General features: G+C 46.9%; 1 protein-coding gene across 2 annotated transcripts in view; it reads left to right on the top strand.

Annotated features, from left to right (window-relative positions):
* SCAF11 (SR-related CTD associated factor 11) overlaps positions 1–19,210 on the top strand; it is an 828,633-nt gene that overhangs the window by 393,942 nt on the left and 415,481 nt on the right. The gene's annotated exons all lie outside the window — the stretch shown is intronic.

Raw genomic sequence — 19,210 nt, 5'->3', positions numbered from 1 at the left:
TTCCTGATGCTGAGCAGTTGTGCGCTTAGCCATACCTAGGACCTAGTAGGGTGACTCAAAGCCATGTTTTCAGCTTCTTGTGGAATTCAAAAAGTGAGGAGAAGTTTGGTGGCAGGTCGTTACATTCTTTAGGAGTGAAAAGGCCCTACTGCCACATCTGACTTTCCGTAGGCATGCACTCATTAGTCATTAGGGAAAAAAAGACACCTTCCACCTCTAACATTCTCAACTTGGCTTCTTTTCCCTAATTATCTGTTCTATCTCCTTCTCACCTATCACTGGTAGTGTGCAGAATTTGCATTTGCTTGATTACATAAAATTTTTGAACAAATTGTGTGTCATAACACAAAATGCGAAACCGGCATTTAATGCTTATTTTAGTGTGAAATGTGTCATTTTTGGACACGAGGATGCATTTCCTGCAACAACAAAAAATAAATGTAAAATACTCAAGAACCCCAAACAATAATCAATTGCTCCAAATCACTTGCACTAAATGTTTTCTGTGAACAGCATAATTTTGGAAACTCCACATAACCAGAGTAACGTGACATTACTTCGGCGTAATAGTCATTTTACCTAGGACTACCTGTTTCCATCCTGATGGCAGTAATGATACTTCATATTAATTTGAGCTATTTTGTACTTACTTTTAGGACTCTAATGCATACTAGTTTATAGAGTAATGTGTACAAAAGAAGCTTTGATTATGTCATCTGTGATGTAATTAATGATGTTGTGTGAGATGTTATGATAGCATAGAAAATGTCACGAGCATGTCATGAGTGATGTAACATGTGAGGTCATAAGCAGTGCATGGCTAGGGCTCACGTTATATTTATGACCAAGGTGCTAAAGTTTATACTACCTAGCAACCTTCATACTGTGGTGTAAACTTTACAGGTAGCCAATTTTCTGAGACAAAAGATGCGCGTGTACAAAGGTTAGTACCTGGTGCACACAGTCTTCTATGTTATGTAGAAATTGTCATGCTGAGACGATTCTGTCTAAACTTAAGACTGCTTATGTATGTTAGTATGTACTACATAGTATCTTTCCCTGTTGGAATCTTTTTCTGCAGAACCAAAACATGTTTTAAAAATTCTGGACACAAGACGTCAACTATTATCTGCACAGTTACTTTTCAGTGCAAAGATTTATAACGTGTTCGATACCCCAAAACAACTACGATGGTTTAGAAGCACGTGTTTTGTAAGCGCTTACACATTAGCTGCACACAGGCTGTACAAAAGTAGGTAGAAATTTAATATGGTAGCTACCTGCCACTATGTAAGCTGTAAAAATAACACATTGGATGATGTGATCAGTGATATCATCAATGTAATTTTAGATGTCATCAGTGATATCATAAATGATGGCCTAGAACATGTCACGAGTGGTGTAATATGTGAGTGTAGAAAAGTACAATCTTTCTAGCATGATTGCCCTACTTTTTGCCAGTGTGTTTAGACTGTAGTGCACTGGGATCTTGCTAACCAAGAACCCTGTGCCTGTGCTCTCTCCTCAAAATGTGGTTGCTGGTGAGCTTCACACCCCACAACCGGGCATTAGTACACCAGGGGTCTCCCATGGGCTGCCGCGTGTATTGTGCCATCCATAGGAGCCCATGTAAACTGTGTCTGCAGGCCTGCCATTGCAGCTTGCTTGAAATGGTGCATGCACCATTTTACCAAAGATATGAGGCTTACCTTACATCCTGGTCACTGCACTTAGACACTATAAGTAACCCCTCTGGTAGGCCCCTTCAGCCCAAAAGCAGGGTGCATGTCCCTAAGTGTGAGGGTACCCTTGCATTAGCAGGGTACCCTTACAAGCCCCATTCCCTGGGCTTTGTAAGTGCGGGGAAGCCATCTTAAGGTATGTAGTGGACACTGGTCAACATGAGTGGTCCAGCTACATAATGGCTCCTCCGAACCTAGGCATGTTTAGTATCAAACATGTTGGAATCATGCAACTACACTGATTCCAGTGCTGGTTGCATGACCCCCTGTACTCTGGGGGTTCCTTAGAGGTTCCCTCAGTTCTGCCTGTGCAGCCGTACAGGGCCTGGCTGCCAGCCCACGCTACCAGACACTTTTCTACCCTCTTGCTGGTGAGCCAGACTTGAGCAGCAGAAGGCAGAACAAAGGATTTCCTGCAAGGGAAAGGTGTGACCACCTCCCCCTGTGTATTAGGTGTATAGGGGCTAGGGTGGGGTGGCCTCTGAGCAACACCAGACTGCTTTGAAGGCCACATTTGGTACTCTCCTTGCATAATCCGGTTTGCACCAGTTCAGGAGCCCCCAGTTCCAGAGCGAAACTGCTCAAAGGACAGGGGAGTAACCCCCCCCCCTCCCGCCCAGTGCAGAGCTCTACCAGGTGGCTACTTGATTCTGACATCTTGAGAATAAGATGTGCGGAGGCCGCTGGAAGCATCTGACTGGTTAGGCAAGGTAGATGACGTCCCTACCCCCTCTGATAGGTGGGTCATTTCAGAGAGTAACCGACTCCCTTTTTGGGTTACTTAAGGGCTCCCCAAGGGTGGTTCCTCAGATTCGACGAGCAAGACTCTACAAGGAACTCTTTTCAAGACCTCTTTTGCTCCTGGCCTCTGGACCCGCTGCTGATCTGCTTTGGAACAGAAACAAGCCTGCTTCTGATGAGAAGGCTCCCATTGTAACATTGTTTCTCTGGATCCTGCAAGAATTCTGCAACATACAAGGCTGTGCATCCTTCAGGGTCACAAGGACTCTGTTTACACCTGGAAGCATGAAGGAATCTCCCTTGCAGTGAAGGAGTCACTCCCTTGCATCCACAAGCATCTCAAGACAACATCAACCTGCAAGTGAGGTCTGCTGTTCCACAGACATCGAAAAGCTCTGCATCACATGTAGTGGATCTGTGGCCTCCTCTGGGTCCTCCTTGTCTTCTGACATACTTGGGAGACTGTGGGCCCCTGTCCTACAACTCCTGCGATGTGGGACTTCTGCTTTGTTGTGCTGCTGAGGACTCCTTGTGACTCTCGTGTCCATTGCCTGTGGTTAACTTGTGGGGGCTCCAGTAACTTCTGCTGACCTTCCTGTGTGCTGAGCCAGCCCTGAATACCCCTCAAAGGTAGAGTCTCCTGGACCTTGCTGGTCCTCAAAACTTTGCAGATACATCAACAGTTCCAACAGTTCCTGCTTGCATTTGCCAGTGATTATTGGTGGCCTCGCTGGCCACTGATTTTCCTGCAATCCGGCGGCCATCAAAGGACAGCTCGTAGGCGACTCCTGGGATCTTCTGCAGCTCCTGGATTCCGCAGCTGGAATTGTTCCTCCATCGACTTGCAGGAAATTCACCTCCAAGAGGGTGGGCATTGCCACATGCTCCACCCGGGCACCTCCAAGGGTGCTAGACTTCTCAGGTCCTCACTCTCTGGAATATGTCCCTGGATTCCACTAGCCTTGTCCACGAGTCGGGACAGCAGCTGGACAATCCGAGGCTTCCATTGACTTCAGTGAGGGTTTCCAACGTCCCTTCACCCTATGCATTCGGGTCCCCTGGTGTAGCTAGCTACTCCTGTCTTCTGGGTATCCTTGGGTGGGGACACTCCAAATTTCCTCTTGTATGTTGGTTTTCTCAGAGTCCACTGGGAAGGGTTCTGAAACACACGAACTCCAACCACTACTTTCCTGTGTTAGTCTACGGGACGACTGGGTAGGTAACCACTCCGCACGTGATCGCTGGCGTACTTACCTCTGGTGTTTTCATCTACTCCTAGCTAAATACTACACTTACCTTGAGAAGAGTGGCCAGGGCACACCCGTATCGTAGATCAGATAATGTTCAGGAATTGAGTGGATGTCCGGTCAGGAAAGATGGTATGTAGGAATTTATTATAGATGCAAGTGAGTAGTCAGAGTCTCAATCACAAAGAATAACCCGTGCCGGTTGCGTCGGGATTAGGCAGTGTATAAACTGCCTAATCCTGACGCGACCGGCACAGGTTATTTCTTCAACACATGAGGCTTATCATGGCCACCACTGATCTCTGCAACGCATATTGACTGCACCTAGAGATCCAATACTACCATCAGTTTGTTTAATGCTTCAACCGTATCTATGTATACATTACACCCATCCAAAGCCTTGACAAAGTCTTGAAGACGAAACACGTGTTGGCTGTTTTGCTGTACGGACTTTTTGTTCCTTGTGGTCATCTGATTGTAACTCTGACCATTTACTATCATCTGGCTGTTCTGGATACATGGACTTACTGTACAACGTATTCTTTGTGATTGAGACTCTGACTACTCACTTGCATCTATAATAAATTCCTACACACCATCTTTCCTGACCGGACATCTACTCAATTCCTGAACATTATCTGGATCTACGATATGGGTGTGCCCTGGCCACTCTTCTCTCGCTATATAGGCAACCAACCACTCCTTAGTGTGTGGCCCTCTGACACCTGTGGTGGCAGGTGTTTCGGCTAGCCTGGCACCCACCACTATTTTGTTCACCTACTTGACTATGTTCTGATCATACATTTGGTATACTTGCTGCTGATGTGCGCGCACCTGTTGGCATTCTCCACCTCCTTCGCTTGACTTACTACACTTCCCTTGGTTGGGTTTACTATTTTGCATTTCACTTACTTAGTATATGGTTTGCGCCTTGTCTGTTGGTTTCCTCAGGGTCTGCTGGGAAGGGTCCTGAAACACACAAACTCCAACCACTACTTTCCTGTGTTAGTCTATGGACATCTGGATAGGTAACCACTCTGCACCTGGTCACTGGGGCACGTAACGTACTTACCTCTGGTGTTTTCATCTACCTCCAACTCCTAGCTAAATACCACACTTACCTTGGTTAGGTTTACTATTTCGCATTTCACTTACTTAGTATATGGGGTACGCCCTCAACCCCCCCATAGTGCCCTATATATTTTAACCTATTTCTGCTTGTTATTTGGTGTATATACTGTGTGTAGATATCTCCAGAGGGAGATATACCAGTACTAGTCTAGTAGTTAGTGCTGTAATAAAGAATCATTTATTTTTGCAACGCTTGTGTGGTTCTTTCTTGTGAATGCGTTATTGCCTGACTACTGTGGTATTGCATGTGGTTTACTTTCCTCCTGATAAGCTTCAGCTGCTCTCCTCAGCTACCCCTAGAGAGCTTTTGCTATCTGGACACCTTTTCACAATCACTAAGAGTTGCCTGGACACAGTATAGGGTGTCACACCGTAGGTCTACACCATAAACTGAGCCAGCCTCCTACTGTGAGGTCATAAGCAATGCATGATGGAGCCGAAAGTTATAGGTAGCTGCGCTAACTATAACTGGTGAGTTTCTGTGGTGTATTTAGTTCAAAACATTACTATCATCATTGGCCTATTCACCTAACTATAACATTACTTTAAACTTTTTTCAGTGAGATATACTGTGTATATATCTCACAGGGGTGGCTGCCACTGTGTAGTTTGTTGTAACTAGGTGACATTATCCATATGTTAAAGGCAATTTTACTTTGTGAAAATTGCTGTCCCTCTGCAGGGATTTCATGCTCTGTTTGAAAGAACACTGTTTTTTCTCATACGTTTCTCATAGAGGTTATGGAAGGTGCTCCAGAAGCTAAAATGAGAGCACATTTTCTATAAGTTCACTATATCTTCCTCAACCACGTGAGAATGAAATCCGATATTTAGTAAGATGTAATTCCGACAGCAGCAGCACCAATCCATCATTTAATTCCCCAGTATTCTATTGCAGCTTCCCACAGTATTATGAGCAACTAGAGCACTAGCGTTCTGAATTTGACAGACCTATGGCACATTGAACACCATTTACTGGAATCAAAGCTGCAGTACAAGAACAACATGAGGGGTTAATTTTGTCATTGAAATTATGATTCATGTTCTAGAAAACTAAAATCAAGCCAAAATTTGACTTTCTGGCACGTAAGGGAGCCTTGGCATTGAAACACTCACTGTCACAGGCACGCACCATGAAGTGGACTCTCACAGAGCCCTCGAGTGTGACTTCAGTGGAGAGAAAACTCAGTAAAAACCTGGTTTGTCAAAGGATGGAAGGTCAGAGGACGCATCAACGTCAACTACACAACATACACTTTGCTTCAGCTGAGTCCCAGAAAAAAAGATTACCAAAAAAAGAAATGGGGCCAGGGTAGGGACACCCTCACCCCTTAGCTCTGGTGCAAAAAAAAAGCATTTTGACTTTATTGGCTGGAGTCGCTGCCGATCTCCAGAAAAGGTGAAAAAAAACAAAAAACTACTGTGTTTGTGAAGCCACCGAGTGGGCCAGGTCCCAGGGGCATTGTGATTTTGAATACCTGGGTGACCTGGCCCCCCTGCAGCTCTGGGGACCACCACCTACCCAGGGCTAAATTTGAATAAGACAGGTTATCCATTTTGGACCCCCGACCCTGGGGACCACCACCTCCCTTGGGCTGTATAAGTTGGAGGGGGGCTGTGCGCTCCCCTCAAGGAGCCAGTGATGACCCTGGCACCCCCACCTCCAAAGGCTGGCTCCTGCTATGTCGCAGGGTGCCTAACCCCAGGACATAGCTGTAGGAAGTTGGCTCTGTATGCACTATTTCAAAGTAAGGAATAGTATGCAGAGTCCAAGGGTTCCCCTTAGAGGTAAGATAGTGGCAAAAAGAGATACTAATGCTCTATTTTGTGGTAGTGTGGTCGAGCAGTAGGCTTATCAAAGGAGTAGTGTTAAGCATTTGTTGTACATACACACAGGCAATAAATGAGGAACACACACTCAGAGACAAATCCAGCCAATAGGTTTTGTTATAGAAAAATATATTTTCTTAGTTTATTTTAAGAACCACAGATTCAAATTCTACATGTAATATCTCATTTGAAAGGTATTGCAGGTAAGTACTTTAGGAACTTTGAATAATTACAGTAGCATATATACTTTTCACATAAAACACAAATAGCTGTTTTAAAAGTGGACACAGTGCAATTTTCACAGTTCCTGGGGGAGGTAAGTTATTGTTAGTTTTAGCAGGTAAGTAAATCACTTACAAGTCTCAGGTTTGGGTCCAAGGTAGCCCACCGTTGGGGGTTCAGAGCAACCCCAAAGTTACCACACCAGCAGCTCAGGGCCGGTCAGGTGCAGAGGTCAAAGAGGTGCCCAAAACACATAGGCTTCAATGGAGAGAAGGGGGTGCCCCGGTTCCGGTCTGCCAGCAGGTAAGTACCCGCGTCTTCGGAGGGCAGACCAGGGGGGTTTTGTAGGGCACCGAGGGGGACACAAGTCAACACAAAAAGTACACCCTCAGCAGCGCGGGGGCGGCCGGGTGCAGTGTGCAAACACGCGTCGGGTTTTCAATGGTTTTCAATGAGAGACCAAGGGATCTCTTCAGCGGTGCAGGCAGGCAAGGGGGGGGGCTCCTCGGGGTAGCCACCACCTGGGCAAGGGAGAGGGCCTCCTGGGAGTCACTCCTGCACAGAAGTTCCGTTCCTTCAGGTGCTGGGGGCTGCGGGTGCAGGGTCTTTTCCAGCCATCGGGACTTTAGGTTCAGGCAGTCGCGGTCAGGGGGAGCCTCGGGATTCCCTCTGCAGGCGTCGCTGTGGGGGCTCAGGGGGGACAACTTTGGTTACTCACAGTCTCGGAGTCGCCGGAGGGTCCTCCCTGAGGTGTTGTTTCTCCACCAGTCGAGTCGGGGTCGCCGGGTGCAGTGTTGCAAGTCTCACGCTTCTTGCGGGGATTGCAGGGGTCTTTAAATCTGCTCCTCTGTAACAAAGTCGCAGTTCTTTTGGAGCAGTGCCGCTGTCCTCGGGAGTTTCTTGGTCTTTCTTGAAGCAGGGCAGTCCTCTGAGGATTCAGAGGTCGCTGGTCCTTGGGAAAGCATCGCTGGAGCAGGTTTCTTTGGAAGGCAGGAGACAGGCCGGTAGGTCTGGGGCCAAAGCAGTTGGTGTCTTCTTTTCTTCCTCTGCAGGGGTCTTTCAGCTCAGCAGTCCTCTTCTTCTTGTAAGTTGCAGGAATCTAAATTCTTAGGTTCAGGGAAGCCCTTAAATACTAAATTTAAGGGCGTGTTTAGGTTTGGGGGGTTAGTAGCCAATGGCTACTAGCCCTGCGGGTGGGTACACCCTCTTTGTGCCTCCTCCCAAGGGGAGGGGGGTCACATCCCTAATCCTATGATGGAGGATTTCTAAAAGTCAGAGTCACTTCAGCTCAGGACACCTTAGGGGCTGTCCTGACTGGCCAGTGACTCCTCCTTGTTATTCTCATTATTTCCTCCGGCCTTGCCGCCAAAAGTGGGGGCCATGGCCGGAGGGGGCGGGCAACTCCACTAGCTGGAGTGTCCTGCAGTGTTGGAACAAAGGGGTGAGCCTTTGAGGCTCACCGCCAGGTGTTACAGCTCCTGCCTGGGGGAGGTGTTAGCATCTCCACCCAGTGCAGGCTTTGTTACTGGCCTCAGAGTGACAAAGGCACTCTCCCCATGGGGCCAGCAACATGTCTCGGTTGTGGCAGGCTGCTGGAACCAGTCAGCCTACACAGATAGTCGGTTAAGGTTTCAGGGGGCACCTCTAAGGTGCCCTCTGGGTTGTATTTTACAATAAAATGTACACTGGCATCAGTGTGCATTTATTGTGCTGAGAAGTTTGATACCAAACTTCCCAGTTTTCAGTGTAGCCATTATGGTGCTGTGGAGTTCGTGTTTGACAGACTCCCAGACCATATACTCTTATGGCTACCCTACACTTACAATGTCTAAGGTTTTGTTTAGACACTGTAGGGGCACAGTGCTCATGCACTGGTGCCCTCACCTATGGTATAGTGCACCCTGCCTTAGGGCTGTAAGGCCTGCTAGAGGGGTGACTTATCTATACTTGCATAGGCAGTGAGAGGCTGGCATGGCACCCTGAGGGGAGTGCCATGTCGACTTACTCATTTTGTTCTCACCAGCACACACAAGCTGGCAAGCAGTGTGTCGGTGCTGAGTGAGGGGTCTCCAGGGTGGCATAAGACATGCTGCAGCCCTTAGAGACCTTCCCTGGCATCAGGGCCCTTGGTACCAGGGGTACCAGTTACAAGGGACTTACCTGGATGCCAGGGTGTGCCAATTGTGGACTCAAAAGTACAGGTTAGGGAAAGAACACTGGTGCTGGGGCCTGGTTAGCAGGCCTCAGCACACTTTCAATTCAAAACATAGCATCAGCAAAGGCAAAAAGTCAGGGGGTAACCATGCCAAGGAGGCATTTCCTTACAATAGCTGTTTGATTTGACAGCTCCCCCAAGTCAAAGCAAACGCTCTGATTCCAGCAAGTGAAAGCTGTCAAACAAAGTAATGAAAATTGCTTTACTTAATTTTTTTTTAAAAACATGAAAAAAAACCATAAAGGTTACAAGGACGTTATAATTAGGCTTACATTTTAAACGTATAGAAACTTTGTATAGCCGAGGCACAGGTTATAGTTACCTTACGGCACAAGTTAGTTACTTGAGATCACTCTAACTATAGCAGGTGAATTTCTGTGGTTTTGTTAGTTTAAAATGTGAGCCTAACTCTAACCTTTGTTTTTTTTCTTTTTTATTTCTATAGTTTTTTTTTGTTCTGTTTCTGAACTATAACGTCCCTATAACCTTTTTTTTTTTTTTTGTGTGAATATATATATATGTTCGATGGCATGTGTAGCTGCAGATACACATGCTGTGCACAGTCCGCCATCTGGTGTTAGGCTCGGAGTGTTACAAGTTGTTTTTCTTCTAAGAAGTCTTTTCGAGTCACGAGACCGAGGGACTCCTCCCATTTCGACTCCATTGCGCATGGGCGTCGACTCCCTCTTAGATTGTTTTTTTTCCGCCATCGGGTTCGGATGTGTTCCTTTTCGCTCCGTGTTTCGGGTCGGAAAGTTAGTTAGAATCTCGGAAAAAATCGTCGGTATTGTTTGCGTTCGGTATCGGGTTAGTTAGAACAAATCGACACCGAATTTTGAAGAGCTCCGGTGGCCCTTTGGGGTTTTTTCGATCCCCCGTCGGGGCCTGGTCGGCCCGGCCACGTGCGACTTCAAGGCTGATGGAACGGACCCCATTCCGCTTCTGCCCAAAATGCCATAGCAAGTATCCGTATACGGATCAGCATCTGGTCTGTAACTTGTGCTTGTCCCCGAGCACAAGGAGGATACTTGTGAAGCCTGTCGAGCGTTTCGGTCGAGGAAGACGCTGAGAGACCGAAGAGCCAGGAGACTACAAATGGCGTCCACGCCGACAGGTCAAGAACGTTTCGTGGAGGAAGAAGCTTTCTCCATCCACGAGTCGGATTCTGAAGAATTTGACGCCGAAGAAACACCCCAAACCGTAAGTAAGACGTCGAAAATCAAGACTCACGAGAAGTCCACAAAAGCCCAGGGGACGCCACCGCCAACAGGCCATGGCTTAACCCGAAAACTAGGTGACCGATCCAAGGCACCGAAAAAGGGCATGCTGGTGTCGAAGTCATCCGACTCCGGTCGAGATACCGCCACACAGCAGACAGCGGCACCGAAGAATTTCGGCACCGAGACACCACGCCGAAAACAAAGAAGGTTTCTTCGGAGCCTAAAAAGACTTCCAAAAAGGTTTCGGTTCCGAAACATCCAGCCTCGGAGCCGAAAACTAGTTCCTATACAGAGGAACAAGGATTAACCTCCCAATTACATAGATTTGGAGAGGAGCTTCAAGCTGTAGAGCCTGACTACACGCAAAGAAGGCTTCATATTCATGAGGACACAGGGAAGATAACCACTCTTCCCCCAATCAAAATAAAAAGGAAACTTGCCTTTCAACAAAAGGACAAGCAACCACAGGCAAAAGTGGCAAGGAAAACAACCCCACCACCATCAATACATGCATCACCAGCAACAACTCCTCCATTGATGCACTCACCAGCTCATACTACAATGAGTCAGGATGATCCCGATGCATGGGACCTTTACGATGCTCCAGTGTCTGACAACAGCCCAGACTCCTATCCCACAAAACCGTCACCACCTGAGGACAGTACATCCTACACACAGGTGGTCGCAAGGGCAGCCGAATTTCACAACGTCACCTTACATTCTGAACCAATTGAGGATGACTTTCTGTTTAACACCCTATCCTCCACCCATAGCCAGTACCAAAGCCTTCCCATGCTCCCAGGAATGCTAAGACATTCAAAACAAATATTTCTGGATCCAGTTAAAGGCAGAGCCATAACTCCAAGGGTGGAGAAAAAGTACAAGCCACCGCCAACAGATCCAATCTATATTACAACACAACTAACACCAGACTCAGTAGTTGTCGGGGCAGCTCGTAAGAGAGCCAACTCTCATACCTCAGGAGACGCACCACCTCCAGACAAAGAGAGCCGCAAATTTGATGCTGCGGGAAAAAGGGTTGCAGCAAAAGCAGCAAATCAATGGCGTATTGCCAATTCACAAGCACTTTTGGCAAGATACGACAGAGCTCATTGGGATAAAATGCAACATTTCATCGAACACTTACCCAAGGAGTTCCAAAAAAGAGCGCAACAGGTGGTAGAAGAGGGACAAAGTATCTCAAATAATCAGATACGGTCTTCCATGGATGCAGCAGATACAGCTGCAAGGACAATAAACACTGCAATCACGATACGAAGGCACGCATGGCTGCGCACTTCAGGGTTCAAGCCGGAAATCCAACAAGCTGTGCTCAATATGCCATTTAATGAACAGCAATTGTTTGGGCCGGAGGTAGACACTGCCATTGAGAAACTCAAAAAAGACACCGATACAGCCAAAGCCATGGGCGCACTCTACTCCCCGCAGAGCAGAGGCACATTTCGAAAAACACCTTTTAGGGGAGGGTTTCGAGGTCAACCCACAGAAACCACAACCTCACAAACAAGGCCTACTTACCAGGGTCAATATCAGAGGGGAGGTTTTCGGGGGCAATATAGAGGGGGCCAATTCCCAAGAAATCGAGGGAAATTCCAAGGCCCCAAAACTCCTCAAAATAAACAGTGACTCACAAGTCACACAACCCCATCACATAACACCTGTGAAAATATATTTTCTTAGTTTATTTTAAGAACCACAGGTTCATGTTTTACAAGTAGTACTTCAAATGAAAGGTATTTCACTCAGGTATCTTAGGAACTTTGAATCAACACAATATCATGTACAGTTTTAGCAAAAATGGCAATAAGCTATTTTAAAACTAGACACAGTGCAATTTTCAACAGTTCCTGGAGGAGGTAAGTTTTGGTTAGTTTTGCAGGTAAGTAAAATACCTACAGGGTTCAAAGTTGGGGGTTCAGGGCAACCCCAAAGTTACCACACCAGCAGCTCAGGGCCGGTCAGGTGCAGAGGTCAAAGTGGTGCCCAAAACGCATAGGCTTCAATGGAGAAGGGGGTGCCCCGGTTCCAGTCTGTCAGCAGGTATGTACCTGCGACTTCGGAGGGCAGACCATGGGTTTTTTGTAGGGCACCGGAGGGGACACAAGTCAGCACAAAAAGTACACCCTCAGCGGCACAGGGGCGGCCGGGTGCAGTGTGCAAACAGGCGTCAGGTTTGCAATAGATTTCAATGGGAGACCCAGGGGTCTCTTCAGCGAAGCAGGCAAGGGGAGGGGCTCCTCGGGGTAGCCACCATCTGGGCAAGGGAGAGGGCCACCTGGGGGTTGCTTCTGCACTGGAGGTCGGATCCTTCAGGTTCTGGGGGCTGAGGGTGCAGGGTCTTCACCAGGTGTCGGGTTCTTTGAAGAAGGCAGTCGCGGTCAGGGGGAGCCTCTGGATTCCCTCTGCAAGCGTCGCTGGGGGGGTTCAGGGGATCAACTCTGGCTACTCACAGGGTCGCAGTCGCTGGGGAGTCCTCCCTGTAGTGTTGTTTCTCCGCCGGTCGAGCCGTTGGCGTCGGGTGCAGAGTGGAAAGTCTCATGCTTCCGTCGGGAAACGTGCAGTCCTTTAAAAGTTGTTTCTTTGTTGCAAAGTTGCAGTCTTTATGGAACAGGGCCGCTGTCCTCAGGAGTTCTTGGTCCTTTTAGATGCAGGGTAGTCCTCTGAGGCTTCAGAGGTCGCTGGACCCTGGGGGACGTGTCGCTGTTGCAGTTTTTCTTTAAGTGGGGAGACAGGCCGGTAGGGCTGGGGCCAAAGCAGTTGGTGTCTCCGTCTTCTCTGCAGGGCTTCAGGTCAGCAGTCTTCAGGTTGCAGGAATCTGTTTTCCTAGGTTCTGGGGGCCCCTAAATACTCCATTTAGGGGTGTGTTTAGGTCTGGGGGGTTAGTAGCCAATGGCTACTAGCCCTGAGGGTGGCTACACCCTCTTTGTGCCTCCTCCCTCAGGGGAGGGGGGCACATCCCTAATCCTATTGGGGGAATCCTCCATCTGCAAGATGGAGGATTTATAAAAGTCAGTCAGCTCAGCTCAGGACACCTTAGGGGTTATCCTGACTGGCCAGTGACTCCTCCTTGTTTTTCTCATTATCTCCTCCGGCCTTGCTGCCAAAAGTGGGGCCGTGGCCGGAGGGGGCGGGCATCTCCACTAGCTGGGATGCCCTGTGGCGCTGTAACAAAGGGGGTGAGCCTTTGAGGCTCACCGCCAGGTGTTACAGTTCCTGCAGGGGGAGGTGAGAAGCACCTCCACTCAGTACAGGCTTTGTTACTGGCCACAGAGTGACAAAGGCCCTCTCCCCATGTGGCCAGCAACGTGTCTGGTGTGTGGCAAGCTGGCAAAACTAGTCAGCCCAGACTGGAAGTCGGGTATGTTTTCAGGGGGCATCTCTAAGATGCCCTCTGTGGTGTATTTCACAATCAGATGTACACTGGCATCAGTGTGCATTTATTGTGCTGAGAAGTTTGATACCAAACTTCCCAGTTTTCAGTGTAGCCATTATGGTGCTGTGGAGTTCGTGTTTGACAGACTCCCAGACCATATACTCTTATGGCTACCCTGCACTTACAATGTCTAAGGTTTTGCTTAGACACTGTAGGGACATAGTGCTCATGCACCTATGCCCTCACCTATGGTATAGTGCACCCTGCCTTAGGGCTGTAAGGCTTGCTAGAGGGGTGACTTATCTATGCCATAGGCAGTGTGAGGTTGGCATGGCACCCTGAGGGGAGTGCCTTGTTGACCTAGTCATTTTCTCCCCACCAGCACACACAAGCTGGCAAGCAGTGTGTCTTTGCTAAGTGAGGGGTCTCCAGGGTGGCATAAGACATGCTGCAGCCCTTAGAGACCTTCCCTGGCATCAGGGCCCTTGGTATCAGGGGTACCAGTTACAAGGGACTTACCTGGATGCCTGGGTGTGCCAATTGTGGAGACAAAGGTACAGGTTAGGGAAAGAACACTGGTGCTGGGGCCTGGTTAGGAGGCCTCAGCACACTTTCAAATCATAACTTGGCATCAGCAAAGGCAAAAAGTCAGGAGGGTAACCATGCCAAGGAGGCATTTTCTTACACTGACCCATGGGACCTTTATGATGATCCCATTTCTGACAATAGTCCAGCGTGCTATCCGTCAAAGCCATCATCTCCAGAGGATAGCACTTCATATACAAATGATATGCTGCTGCCCTAGCTAGAACCTAACGTAGCCATGCACACAGAACCCCTTGAGGATGATTTTTTATTTAACACGTTGTCCTCGACTCACGCCACCTACCAGAGTCTACCTATGCTTCCTGGCATGATAAAACATGCGCATCAAATCTTCCAGGAACCAGTTAAAGCAAGAGCGATCACTCCAAGGGTAGAAAAGAAATATAAGCCGCCTCCTTCAGAGCCAGCTTTTATTACCCAACAGCTACCCCCAGATTCCGTAGTGGTCAGTGCAGCAAGGAAGAGGGCTAACTCCCAGTCGTTTGGGGACGCACCCCCACCAGATAAAGTAAAAAATGTTTATGCTGCTGGTAAAAGGGTGGCATCACAGGCAACTAATCAATGGCGTATAGCCAATTCCCAAGCGCTAATGGCCAGATACGACTGGGCCCACTGGGACGATATGAAAGACATTATCCAGCATCTCCCCAAAGATCAACAGAAGAGAGCCCAGCAATTAGTAGAGGAGGAACAGGCAATTACCAACAATCAGATCAGGTCAGTGTTAGTCTCCGCAGACACAGCCGCAAGAAATATTAATATAGCTGTCACCATTAGGTGACGTGCATGGCTTAGGTCGTCAGGCTTTAAACCTGAAATCCAGTAGGCTGTTCTTAAATGAAATGAAAAAAAGACGCCGACACTGACAAAGCTATAGGGGCGCTTTACTCAACTCAATACAGAGGCTCATTTCGAAAGCCTCAATGTAGGGGAGGCTTTAGACCCCAAACATCTGAGCCATCTACCTCCCAATCCAAACCCTCTTACCAGACCCAATACCAGGGAGGGGGGTTTCGGGGAACCTACAGAGGACAATTTCCCAGATCTAGAGGAAAATAGCAGCCCTCAAAGCAACCCGCGCATGCCAAACAGTGACCTGATCCACATCTTGCCTCACCACACTTCCCCTGTGGGAGGAAGACTGTAAAAGTTCCACGCCCACTGGTTACCCATCACAACAGACAATTGGGTCTTATCCATTATCCAACATGGTTACTGCATAGAGTTCGCACAAACTTCTCCAGATATACCCCCAAAACCATAAAAACTCTCCTCTCAACACATTTCAATGTTGCAAACAGAGGTACAGTCACTATTACTCAAACAAGCCATAGAGCTTGTGCCACATCATCAAAGAGGGACAGGGGTTTACTCCCTGTATTTCCTCATTCTCAAAAAAGACGAAACATTGAGACCAATACTAGATCTCAGAACTCTCAATCTTTACATCCTATCAGAACACTTTCACATGGTAACACTACAGGATGTAGTCCCATTGTTACAACAAGATTTTATGGCAACACTGGATCTAAAAGATGCATATTTTCACATACCCATCCATCCAGCGCACAGAAAATATCTTAGGTTTGTAATACAAGGAAACAATTATCAGTTCAAAGTGTTACCTTTTGGGATAACAACACCTCCCAGGGTATTTACAAAATGTCTTGCCGTAGTCGCAGCATACATAAGACAACATATCCATGTCTTTCCATATCTCCACGACTGGCTAATAAAAGCCAACAGTCAAACACAGTGCCAATACCATACACGTTATGTAATAAACACCCTACACACACTAGGGTTCTCAATAAACTACCAAAAATCACACCTACAACCAGCGCAAGTTCGACAGTATTTAGGAGCCACATTAAACACCCAAAGAGCACTTGCAAGCCCAAGGCCACAAAGGGTACAATCATTCCTCAACATGTTACCAAGAATCCATCCAAACCAACAATACACAGTCAAATTTGTCATGAAACTGTTGGGCATGATGGCATCATTCATCACCATTGTCCCAAATGCAGGACTAAACATTGCTGCCCTTACAACAGTGCCTGGCACATGGTCATCTTCAAGATCTAGTGTTGCTAGACCGCCAAACACACATCTCGCTTCAGTGGTGGAATTCCACAAATTTAAACAAAGGGCGGCCATTTCAGGACCCTGTGCCTCATGCCATTCTTACAACAGATGCATCAATTATTGGATGGGGAGCACATCTCAACAATCACAACATTCAGGGACAATGGGATACCAAACAAAAACAACTTCATATAAATCGCTTGGAACTGCTAGCGGTATTCCTAGTACTAAAAGCTTTTCAACCTGTTCTTGTTCACAAACACATTCTCATCAAAACAGACAATATGACGACAATGTACTACTTGAACAAACAAGGAGGGAACCCATTTATCACAACTTTGTCTTCTAGCACAAAAAAATTGGCATTGGGCAATTCACAACAACATTCACCCTGTAGCACAGTATATTCCAGGGATTCACAATCAATTACCAGACAGTCTCAGCCGGGATCATCAGCAAACACACGAGTGGGAAATTCACCCCCCAAGTACTTCACAAGTACTTTCGCCAATGGGGAACACCAGACATAGATCTATTTGCCACCAGCCAGAACGCAAAATGCCAAAACATCGTATCCAGGTACCCACACCCTCTATCCAAGGGCAATGCTCTATGGATCAACTGGTCAGGGATATTTGATTACGCTTTTCCCCCTCTCCCGCTCATTCCATTTCTGGTCAACAAACTGCGTCAAAACAAACTCATACTTATTGCACCAACGTGGGCAAGTCAGCCATGGTACACAACATTGTTAGACCTGTCACTAGTACCACACATCAAACTACCAAACAGGCCGGATCTGTTGACACAAAACAAACAACTGATCAGACACCCCAATCCAGCAATACTCAATCTAGCAGTCTGACTCCTGAAGTCTTATAGTTTGGATATCTACATCTTCCACCAGAATATATGGAAGTAATTAAACAAGCAAGAAAACCCACTACCAGGCAGTGCTATGCAAACAAATGGAAAAGGTTTGTCTTTTACTGCCAATCCAAACACATAACACCTCTTCCCGCATCCATACAAGACATTGTAAGTTATTTACTTCATCGAAAAAAAATGTTCTCGCTTTTTCATCCATCAAAATACATCTCACAGATATTTCAGCCTATTTACAAAATATACAAAACAATTCTCTATTTAGAGTGCCTGTCATCAAAGCCTTCATGGAAGGTCTAAAATGTATCATACCTCCAAGAACACCGCCAGTACCTTCATGGAATCTCAATATTGTACTCACACGGCTCCTGGGTCCACCCTTTGAACCCATGCATTTGTGTCAACTTCAATTTCTAATGTGGAAAGTAGCATTCCTCGTTGCAATCACTTCATTACGAAGAGTTAGTGAAATACAAGCATTCACTATTGAACAACCCTTTATGCAAGTACACAAACATAAGTTTGTACTTCGCACAAGCCCAAAATTCCTACCCAAAGCCATCTCACCGTTTCATTTAAATCAAACAGTGGAACTTCCAGTCTTCTTCCCACAGCCAGACTCGGTAGCAGAAAGAGCGCGCCATACATTAGACATTAAAACAGTTTTAATGTATGACATTGACAGAACAAAATCATTTAGAAAGATTAAACAGCTATTTGTCGCATTCCAAAAACCCCGTACTGGTAATCCTATCTCAAAACAAGGCATAGCCAGATGGATAGTAAAGTGCATCCAAACCTGTTACCTAAAGGCTAAAAGACAGCTATTAGTAACACCAAAAGCACTTTCCACCAGGAAGAAAGGAGCAACAATGGCATTTCTAGGAAATATACCAATGACAGAAATCTGTAAAGCAGCCACTTGGTCAACACCCCATACATTTACCAAGCATTACTGTGTAGATGTGTTAGCAACACAACAAGCTACAGTAGTACAGGCTGTACTAAGAACACTATTTCAAACAACTTCAACTCCTATTGGCTGACTGTAGGAAGTTGGCTCTGTATGCACTATTTCAAAGTAAGGAATAGTATGCACAGAGTCCAAGGGTTCCCCTTAGAGGTAAGATAGTGGCAAAAAGAGATAATACTAATGCTCTATTTTGTGGTAGTGTGGTCGAGCAGTAGGCTTATCAAAGGAGTAGTGTTAAGCATTTGTTGTACATACACCCAGGCAATAAATGAGGAACACACACTCAGAGACAAATCCAGCCAATAGGTTTTGTTATAGAAAAATATCTTTTGTTAGTTTATTTTAAGAACCACAGGTTCAATTTCTACATGTAATATCTCATTTGAAAGGTATTGCAGGTAAGTACTTTAGGAAATTTGAATCATTACATTAGCAGGTATACTTTTTACATAAAACACAATAAGCTGTTTTAAAAGTGGACACTTAGTGCAATTTTCACAGTTCCTGGGGGAGGTAAGTTTTTGTTAGTTTTCACAGGTAAGTAAGTCACTTACAGGTTTCAGTTTTTGGACCAAGGTAGCCCACCGTTGGGGGTTCAGAGCAACCCCAAAATTACCACACCAGCAGCTCAGGGCCGGTCAGGTGCAGAGGTCAAAGAGGTGCCCAAAACCCATAGGCTTCAATGGAGAGAAGGGGGTTCCCCGGTTCCGGTCTGCCAGCAGGTAAGTACCCGCGTCTTTGGAGGGCAGACCAGGGGGGTTTTGTAGGGCACCGGGGGGGGACACAAGTTCACACAAAAAGTACACCCTCAGCGGCACTGGGGCGGCCGGGTGCAGTGTAGAAACAAGCGTCGGGTTTTCAATGTAAATCAATGAGAGATCAAGGGATCTCTTCAGCGGTGCAGGCAGGCAAGGGG

The sequence above is a fragment of the Pleurodeles waltl genome, chromosome 4_1 (assembly GCF_031143425.1).
Source record: "Pleurodeles waltl isolate 20211129_DDA chromosome 4_1, aPleWal1.hap1.20221129, whole genome shotgun sequence".
NCBI classification, from domain to species: domain Eukaryota; kingdom Metazoa; phylum Chordata; class Amphibia; order Caudata; family Salamandridae; genus Pleurodeles; species Pleurodeles waltl.
This window is presented reverse-complemented; position numbering and strand designations above follow the sequence as displayed.